We start from the raw sequence: 11,226 nt of genomic DNA, 5'->3' as shown, positions 1-11,226 counted from the left end.
ATTTATGCAAACTAGTTACATAAATCGTACCGAACGCATACAAGCATTAACGGGTAACCGGATGAGTCATATACTAGTTCCATAAGTTATTATGCTTAAAATATGTTGTGATATCAGTAGGATGTCAACAAATATTCCCAAAAAGATTTTAAAACCGAATTAAGCCTCACAAGGGCATTTTGGTCATTTTATGATTTATAAAAGGGGTTTACATGCAAACTGAGGTTCTTGTCATAAACCTCATGTAACAATATTTAATTTATGTTATATTAACAGTAGGATATCATATATATATATGTGTGGTTTACCATTTATGACCAAACTATGCACCGTAGGGGCATTTTGGTCATTTCACACATAGTTATAAGGACTTATTTGGGATTCTGAGTTCATGACCTATACTTACTGTAAAATATTAACATAGTTTTGGGTGCTAAGTATGGTTTAAAACCATACTATGCGCCTTAATGTCGTAAAAATCGGTAATGGCGATTATTCCGATGTTTAGGAAATTCTGAGGTTATGACCTGCTTTAGATGGTCAAAATAATTTATTTATCATATTATATCAGTAACAAAAAGTTCTTGCATGTTAATCTTATTTAAAATCCATTTTATGTGTAAAAAGGGCATATTCGTCATATAATAATGTAATACGAAACTTATGCATAAACTCAGTGAGTAATCTGATCTAAAATCCCAATTAGTCCTAAATATTATATTATATCAGTGAGTAATGAGTTTTTATGCCAAAATCATGTTTAAACTTTATTTGCATGCAAAAGGGTAATTTAGTCCTTTTAAAGGCATGTTTTACGATTTATTACATAATTACAGTTTCTGACCAGATTCTAGATGTTAAAATATGTGAAATAATATTTCCCCTCTATTAATTTTGCAACTTTTGTTGCTCCTCACAATCTACTGTTCAATTTCTGTAGCTTTTGATTGGACCACCACAAGGTGAAGCACGTGTCATCTCTCCATTTCTCCATCCGCAAACACCTTCCATCACCACCTCTACCGCTACCATCGGTCATCACGCCCACCACCGCTTCTACTTCTTCACCCTCCTCTCTCTCCTCTCCTTTGGCTAACCACTACTCCGGTATTTTCTTACCTCCACCACCAACGCATCATGGCGGTTCTAGAGAGTTTCGACAATGGCTACGCTGTCGGCAGTCCGGCCACCGGCGCTCCACCCCAGTGCTCCAATGGGTGGTAGTCACGCAAAAGAAGTCATGTAATATCTGTGGTGTCACAACCCCCGATCCCTATTTCCCGGGAACGGGCGGCCGTGAGCCAGTTTCGGTGGTATCACGTTTATTTATCCAATTTGGCAGCGGAAATTTTCATCAGGACCGTAGTTAGGAAATATTAAATCAGAGTAAACCACCATATTTTATAATATTAAACACATGGGTAAAACCCAAGTTTTTATTACAAACTGAATTACAGGGATAAATCCCACTTTATTGAAATAAACGCTTTCTTTTATTTAGGTAACTTTTATTGCCACTTTTCCAAGCCTCCAGTGCTCTCCAGCTGGCTTCTATTTAGCTTTCACATTTCGTTACCTGAAACGCGTTTTAAAAACATTTTGTCAGTGGGAAATACTGGTGAGTGAATCCCAGTTTAATCAAGTTTAAATAGAAAGTCACAGTGAACAGTATTGAGGGCGCATCCGCAATTACATTTGTTTCCAAGTTATATCAATTATCACCCGTGGTACTATCGACACCCGACTTGTGGTAATGTTACTCCATAACCAGGTTGTAACAAATTTTGTATACAAAACCCCAACATACCCACAATAATTGTATTCTTACAAATACTTAATAACTGTCGTTCGCAGGGAAAAGTATTTAAGGTTTTGTAAAAACATTTAACAAAAAGAGGATTACTCACATTGCTGTTTTAGGTTATCCTTTATGGTTTCCTGGTGAATATCTATAATTTACACAAATGCACGTGTGTTAGTATAATAACCCATTTTAACATTAGTAATACCCTCCCCGAGACGGCATTCCAACGACTACGTCGGCCAGAACCACGACAGCCGTTACGGAACCCTAGATCAATCGGGCAGCGTATCTAATACGTCTCCAGGGGTTATAATACTTACATCGTAGCAGAACCTCGCTATTTTAGGGGGTATAATGCCCGGCTATAGTGTATACTACTTCAGAAATTTAGAAAGAAAGAAAGTTGTGAGCGACGGAAACTGAAAGCCCGTTGCCTTCTTATATAGGGCTGTAATCGCGTCTCCACGCGGCCCGCGTGACATTTGGGCTGAGCTTACGCGGCCCGCGTCAAGGCTGGGTCAACGCGTAGCTTGGCCCAGTCATCGTATAGCTTCGACGGGTGTTGGGCCAGGTGGCGGCCCAGGACGTTGCCAGATTTCAGGTGCTCGCGGCCCGCATGGACTTAACCAAACTTGTACGCGGCCCGCATTAACTTATAGTTTTGGCGAAGTCTGGTTACACACTCGCGCGGCCCGCATGAACTTGAGGTGAGGCCCTACGCGGCCCGCCTCAACTTAATAATTATTGTTTTTATTTATTTTATATAGTATAATCTATTTTGGGCCTCGGTTTTCACATACGGGGTGCATATAAAGACATATTGATATATTTAAAGATATATTAAGGTGTCAGAATTATTATGAAGATGTCGGTTTTACCGAGGGTTGTTATATCCTCCCCACCTTGTTTTAGAGCTCGTCCTCGAGATCTACTGGAACAAGTGTGGATATTTCTTTTTCATTTCTGATTCAAGTTCCCATGTGTACTCGGGTCCTCTTTTGGAGTCCCATTTCACTTTGACCAGAACTAATCTCTTATGCTTGAGATTTTTAATTTTTCTATCTTCAATCTGTAGAGGCTTCTCCACAAACTTGAGTTGCTCATTTACCTCTATATCTTTGAGAGGTACTACGAGTGATTTGTCAGCTAGACACTTTTTGAGATTAGATACATGAAATACATCATGTATTCCTGCCATTTCCTCTGGCAGTTGTAGCTGATAAGCTACAGGTCCTATTCTTCTGATAATTTTAAAAGGTCCAATATACCTGGGACTTAGCTTTCCTCTTTTGATGAATCTTACCACTCCTTTCCAGGGAGAGACTTTCAATAATACCTTATCTCCTACTTGAAATTCTAACGGTTTGCGTCTGTTATCGGCATAATTCTTTTGTCGATCACGTGCTGCTTTCAGTCGTTCCTTGACTTGAATGATTTTATCAGTTGTTTCTTTTACTACTTCAGGTCCAGATAATTGTTTTTCCCCAATTTCTGCCCAACAGACTGGGGTTCTGCACTTTCGTCCATAAAGTGCTTCGAATGGTGCAGCATTGATACTTGTGTGATAACTGTTATTATAAGAAAATTCTATTAAAGGTAAGTGTTCGTCCCAATTACCTCCAAAATCAATTACACAAGCTCTAAGCATGTCCTCCATTGTCTGAATTGTCCTTTCACTTTGTCCGTCTGTTTGAGGATGATAAGCTGTGCTTAGATTTAACCTGGTTCCCATTGCTTTTTGGAAACTTGACCAAAAATGAGAGGTAAAACGGCTATCCCTATCAGAAACAATTGATAAAGGAATGCCATGTAATGAAACAATTTCATTTACATACAATTTGGCTAGTTGTTCCATACTAAAGGTTTCCTTCATTGGTAAGAAATGAGCTGACTTGGTTAATCTATCTACAATCACCCAGATTGTATCATTACCTTTCCTTGTTTTAGGCAATTTGGTAACAAAATCCATTGTTATCAATTCCCATTTCCAAACCGGCATTTCTAACTGCTGTAACAAACCTGAAGGTTTCTGGTGTTCAGCTTTAACTTGTGAGCAAGTCAAACATTTAGAAACATAAGTTGCTATGTCCTTTTTCATTCCTATCCACCAGAAATTCTTCCTTAAATCCTGGTACATTTTATCACTTCCTGGGTGCATCGTATATTTAGATTTATGGGCTTCTTCTAATATACGGTGACGTAAATTTCCTAATTTAGGTATCCACATTCTCTTTTTATGGAACCTCCAAAATCCATCTGTTCCTTGTTCTAATTCCTTAATCATTCCTTTTAATTTTTCAGTATCCTCCTTGATTACTAATTCTTGTGCTTTTCTAATCTGATTGTTTAAATCTACTTGTAGATTTAATTTAAGAGAACGTACCCTTTTTGGTTTTTCATAATATTTTCGACTTAAAGCGTCAGCCACCACATTGGCTTTTCCTGCATGATACTGGATATCACAATCATAATCACTAAGTAATTCCATCCAGCGTCTCTGTCTCATATTCAACTCTTTTTGCCCGAAGACATATCTTAAACTCTTATGATCCGTGAATATGGTAAACTTACTACCATAAAGATAATGTCTCCAAATCTTAAGGGCAAAAATTATGGCTCCTAATTCCAAATCATGGGTCGAATAATTTCCTTCATGACTCTTAAGCTGTCTAGATGCATAAGCTATAACCTTTTGACGTTGCATCAATACGCATCCATAACCTAACTTTGAAGCATCACAAAAGACTACAAAGTCTTCAGTTCCTTCTGGTAATGCTAGTATGGGTGTATGGGTTAATCTTTGCTTAAGAATTCTAAAGGCTTCTTCTTGTTTTGGTCCCCATTCAAACTTAACAGATTTACAGGTTAACTTTGTCAAAGGGATGGCTATCCTAGAAAAATCTCGAATAAATCTTCTATAATAACCGGCCAATCCTAAGAAACTTCTAACTTCAGTTGGTGACTCTAGGGTTTTCCATTTGGTAATTGCCTCGATTTTTGTTGGGTCTACATGAATTCCTTCATGGTTAACTAAATGTCCGAGAAATTGTACCTGTTCTAACCAAAACTCACACTTTGAAAATTTAGCATAAAGCTTTTCTTTTCTTAACAAACTTAAAAGTAAGTGCACGTGCTTTGCATGCTCTTCTTTACTTTTAGAGTAAATTAGAATATCATCTATGAAGACAATTATGAATTTATCCAAATATGGTTTACATATTCGGTTCATCATGTCCATAAATGCGGCTGGGGCATTGGTTAAACCAAATGGCATGACAGTAAATTCATAATGACCATACCTTGTTCTGAAAGCGGTTTTAGGAATATCCTCTTCCTGTACTTTTAATTGATGATATCCTGATCTTAAATCGATTTTAGAGAAAAATCGAGCTCCTTGAAGTTGATCAAACAAATCATCGATTCTTGGTAATGGGTACCGATTCTTAATCGTGACTTTGTTCAATTCACGGTAGTCAATGCACATACGCATTGATCCGTCCTTCTTTTTGACAAACAATATCGGTGCTCCCCATGGCGATGAACTTGGCTGTATAAATCCTTTTTCCAATAATTCGTCTAATTGTTTCTTTAGTTCTTGCATTTCAGCGGGTGCCAAACGGTACGGTGCTTTGGCAATTGGTGCTGTCCCTGGTAGCAGATGGATTCTAAATTCCACTTCTCTGTCTGGTGGTAATCCTGGCAATTCTTCTGGAAAGACATCTGTAAATTGGGATACTACCGGGATATCTTTTAATTCTTTTCCTTTAGTGTTAGTGATTATAGAAATCAAATACACTATAGATCCTTTTCTTATACAACTTGCAGTTTTCATTACAGAGATGAATTTAGTGGATCTAGATGGTTTATCTCCTTTAATTGTGATCTTTTCACCTCTTGGTGATTTTATCTGTATTGACTTTTGATCACATAAGATATTGGCTTTATTGGCTATTAACCAATCCATTCCTAATACGACATCAAATCCTACCAGATTCATTGGGTAAAGGTTTGCAATAAATTTTTGATTAAAAATTTCTATTCTTGCTCCTTGCAAGATTTCAGAAATCTTAATGGTTTCTCCATTTGCTGTTTCTACTAGACATTCTTGTGGTAGTTTAGTTAATGATTGATTTAGGAGTTTGCAAAATGAAGTATTAATAAAACTTTGGTTTGCACCAGAGTCAAATAATACTTTAGCAAAAATATCATTAACTAAAAATGTACCAGCAATGACGTCTGGAATCATCTTGGCTTCGTCTGCAGTCAAAACGAATGCTCTAGCATTTTTAGGGTTCTTGTTGTTTGCAGCTGGAGTCAACTTTGGGCAGTTTGTCCTAATATGACCTTTTTCTCCACAGTTGTAGCACATTCCATTACTGGCTTTTCTTCTGCAATTTTCTTCCTTGTGACCTGGCGCCTTACAGTAATTGCAGTAAATAGAGCATCTTCCAGAATGCTTCTTCTTGCAGTTCCTGCAATATGGAGCAGAGGTAGAACCTATATTTCTACGGTTGGAATTCCCAGAACGGAATTCTTGGGTAAGTCTTTGAGTTAGGTTTCTCCGTTGATCTTCTTCCCTAGTACGGATTAACTCGTCTGTCAAGGTATTGGCTAGTTCTACAGCTTCTTCTATGGTTTGGGGTCTAGCTGCCTTGACTACATGCCTAATCTCCCCAATTAATCCCCAGATATAACGGGAGATTAACACTGGTTCAGGTGATGCAAGGGTTGGTACCATCCTAGCATATTCGAAGAATGTGGTAGTGTAACCTTTACTGTCTACCCCGGTCATTCTAAGATTTAGGAACTTATTTGCTATCTGTTCTTTTTCATTGGGAGGGCAGAATTTCCTTTCCACCATGTTCTTGAATTCCTCCCATTCCATGTTATAAACCCTATCACTTCCTCTTGACTGGAGGATAGTGTTCCACCATTCTAAGGCTGCGTTTTTAAACAGATTTGAAGCAAACATGATTTTATCTTCTTCAGCACACTTGCTTATTTTCAGAACTGCCTCAGTTTTCTCTATCCAGCGTAAAGCTGCAATGGGTCCTTCATTGCCCGAGAATTCTATTAGTTTGCAGGACCAGAATTCTTTGTAAGAACAACCATGTGGCATGGTTCTTCTTCTTTTGGGAATGGGCGCTTGAAGTACGGGTCCATTGTTCACGCTGTGTTCCGGTTCACTTGGTCGTTTACTGCTATGCTTACTTTTATTATTCGCTTCTTGAATCGTTTGAATAATAAATGGCATTGCATCTATAATTCCTTGTGCCACAATATGCTGAACGGCACTATTATCCATTTGGTTTCCATTGTTATTGTTGTCCGGATTCTCATTAACCACGTTATTGTTACTCTGGTTATCGTTATTCAAATTATCTTGATTTCCCTCGTCGGCCATCTGAATTTTAGACATTTACCAAATATTAATATCACAAATAATATTTTGAATATAGCTAATCACATGACACGCACTTTTTAACCAAAAGCGTCGAGCATTGCGACATTTACTCTATTTATATAGTATGCATCAATACACACCAGTACAGAAATTAAAATTACAGTACCGACTGAAATGTAAAGCTATAATACTAATAGTATGCATCCGTAGTTTTCTTTTTTTTTTTTCTAACACATACACACATATATTATTTTATTATTATTATTATTACTACTACCGTCCTGCCATCACCTTCACTGATATGGATTCATCCAAAAATCCATATTACGCTCATCGTATTTCCATACGAGGCGTTCTCCCACCTGTCGCATACGATCACTGCTTTCTAAAATTTCCTCCCCAAAAGTCCTAAGTTCCTGGACATTTTCTGCACTCATTGGGGGTGCAGGTTCTAGGACTGGGTTTGGAAACTGAGGTACGGGTTCCTGATACGGAGGCATAGGGGCCTGGTACGGGTATGGATTCTCTAAAATTTCCCTAACGTATGCATCACTAATGTTGTAGGGATCTTGAGGATCTAACCCTGGATAAGCTCCTAAGTTGGGCATTGGCACATTTTCCTGTATTGGGTTTTGTTGCACGTAGTCCCTAACATCGTCCCACCAGGGGTCGTAATTGTTTGGGTCTAGAGGATCAGGTGCAGGTACCCTAGGTATCTCCTCCGGGTTGTAATCAGGCATTTCTATCTGGTTTTCTATTTCCATGGGTTGGTCAGGATTTTGTGGTTGTGGTGCTAGCATTTGTTCCAGGTTTGGGTCAGCAGCAGTGGTTGCTAAAATATGGATATTAGCAATACCCCTATTGAGCATATCCTGATTATAAGCATCAGTTTCTCTTTTTGCTGCGGCTAACACTCGCTGTTCCTGCAATTTTTTCATTCTTTTCCTACGCTCGTGCGCTCCCCTACTGAACCATCCCCTCTTTTTCTGAGGAAATGGCTCTTCAGACTGAGCCTTAAACACAAAGATCCCTTCTTCTGTGTCAGCAGAATACCCTGAGAGGGCAGGCTGAGAAGAGGAGGTGCCTTCGCTCCTAGGTGAACCAGACAGTTGACGATAGGCGTCAGAAGGTCCTTGGTCACTCATACTGTAAACTAACAAATAGTCAGATAACACATAACAAGTAAATACAATTATGCACGTATTTCCGTAATTTATTTCCTAACAATTTGAATTTTGATGTCAGCAGAACACTTCTGCGGCTGAATCAGTGGCATGGCTCTGATACCACCTTCTGTCACAACCCCCGATCCCTATTTCCCGGGAACGGGCGGTCGTGAGCCAGTTTCGGTGGTATCACGTTTATTTATCCAATTTGGCAGCGGAAATTTTCATCAGGACCGTAGTTAGGAAATATTAAATCAGAGTAAACCACCATATTTTATAATATTAAACACATGGGTAAAACCCAAGTTTTTATTACAAACTGAATTACAGGGATAAATCCCACTTTATTGAAATAAACGCTTTCTTTTATTTAGGTAACTTTTATTGCCACTTTTCCAAGCCTCCGGTGCTCTCCAGCTGGCTTCTATTTGGCTTTCACATTTCGTTACCTGAAACGCGTTTTAAAAACATTTTGTCAGTGGGAAATACTGGTGAGTGAATCCCAGTTTAATCAAGTTTAAATAGAAAGTCACAGTGAACAGTATTGAGGGCGCATCCGCAATTACATTTGTTTCCAAGTTATATCAATTATCACCCGTGGTACTATCGACACCCGACTTGTGGTAATGTTACTCCATAACCAGGTTGTAACAAATTTTGTATACAAAACCCCAACATACCCACGATAATTGTATTCTTACAAATACTCAATAACTGTCGTTCGCAGGGAAAAGTATTTAAGGTTTTGTAAAAACATTTAACAAAAAGAGGATTACTCACATTGCTGTTTTAGGTTATCCTTTATGGTTTCCTGGTGAATATCTATAATTTACACAAATGCACGTGTGTTAGTATAATAACCCATTTTAACATTAGTAATACCCTCCCCGAGACGGCATTCCAACGACTACGTCGGGCAGAACCACGACAGCCGTTACAGAACCCTAGATCAATCGGGCAGCGTATCTAATACGTCTCCAGGGGTTATAATACTTACATCGTAGCAGAACCTCGCTATTTTAGGGGGTATAATGCCCGGCTATAGTGTATACTACTTCAGAAATTTAGAAAGAAAGAAAGTTGTGAGCGACGGAAACTGAAAGCCCGTTGCCTTCTTATATAGGGCTGTAATCGCGTCTCCACGCGGCCCGCGTGACATTTGGGCTGAGCTTACGCGGCCCGCGTCAAGGCTGGGTCAACGCGTAGCTTGGCCCAGTCATCGTATAGCTTCGACGGGTGTTGGGCCAGGTGGCGGCCCAGGACGTTGCCAGATTTCAGGTGCTCGCGGCCCGCATGGACTTAACCAAACTTGTACGCGGCCCGCATTAACTTATAGTTTTGGCGAAGTCTGGTTACACACTCGCGCGGCCCGCATGAACTTGAGGTGAGGCCCTACGCGGCCCGCCTCAACTTAATAATTATTGTTTTTATTTATTTTATATAGTATAATCTATTTTGGGCCTCGGTTTTCACATACGGGGTGCATATAAAGACATATTGATATATTTAAAGATATATTAAGGTGTCAGAATTATTATGAAGATGTCGGTTTTACCGAGGGTTGTTATATGTGGCGATGGTTCAAGCTTTAGATCTGACAAGAACAGGTTACGTGGTGGTGGTGATGGTGGTTTTATAACGACGATGTTTGAGGGGTGTGGTGGTCAGAACCCACAAGAGCGGTGACAGCCTGGTTTATGTCTGGTCAAAAAAAAAGTCACGGATATGGTGGCCGGTAATCTTGGTAACTGGCGGTAATCTTTGTGGAGATTGTGGTTAGATCTCAAGGTTATAAAGATGATGTTATGGAGCTATAGGTGTGTGTTGTGTGGGAGAGAGTGAGTGAGAGTGAGTGAGAGGACTCTTATGTAACACCCCGAAAATATAAATCTTTATATAAGAATTTAAGGATTTCATAAACAAGAAATAATCATGTAGAAACTTTAACCTAGTTAAAGTTTACAAGTCTTGAAAATAACCTACACTTGGTTAAAACTCTAGTATTTAAAAAGAAATGGTAGTTAAGGGACTAATCTTGCCAAAAATCAAAAGTTTAATTTTAATAGTGACAAAACTAAACCAAACACACCAAATTGGTGTGTCTGGTCGACAGAAGCAAGAAAGGGGCGACCCCCATTGTTCCAAAACCCTAAAGTCACAATTTCTTGCAATTGGAGGTTCAAATCCTAACCAAAACGAAATCCGAGCTTAGAATTGTGTTCCTCATCGCAAGAGGATTAACAGGTATGTAAAATTTTATGAGAATTCACTACTTGAAATCCTCATGAATCTAAGCAAATCTGAAATTTTGTTGATGCATGACAGTAATTAGTTAGATTAAAGATGATATAGTGTCTAGGATTAAAACCTAGACAACTATATATGAAATCATGCCCTAATTCAGGAAAATTCCATGAATCCATGGATGTTAAGTTATGGGTTTTATATGTTGATGATGAACATTAGGATTTTGAGTGTAATCCTAGTATAAATTTCATTATAGGAAGTAACTCCTGTGATATTGATACTAAATGTATGCAAAAATTGCTATTATAGTGAAATTTGATGTCGAATTATAAAGTCATGAACTTGTTTATGAAGATGGGAAAATCTGACCCGCTAGGTGTTTGAAGAAATGCCTAAGTGGGGATTTAAATGTGAAATTTGGATAAAAACGCAGATTTGATAATGGTCCATAATTATGTGATTGTGGTCATAAAAAGGAGTTCTAAACATGTTATAAAAACTGAATTTTCTAGGCAAAGAGTCCGGTTCATCTAGCGGACAAGCCGGAGGGAGTTCACGAGGAAAAGACACGCTCTAAAAGGTATGAAATTTTATCGTTTCATCAC

This window comes from Helianthus annuus, chromosome 12 (assembly GCF_002127325.2).
Source record: "Helianthus annuus cultivar XRQ/B chromosome 12, HanXRQr2.0-SUNRISE, whole genome shotgun sequence".
Classification (NCBI taxonomy): domain Eukaryota; kingdom Viridiplantae; phylum Streptophyta; class Magnoliopsida; order Asterales; family Asteraceae; genus Helianthus; species Helianthus annuus.
Note: the sequence above shows the minus strand (reverse complement) of the source record.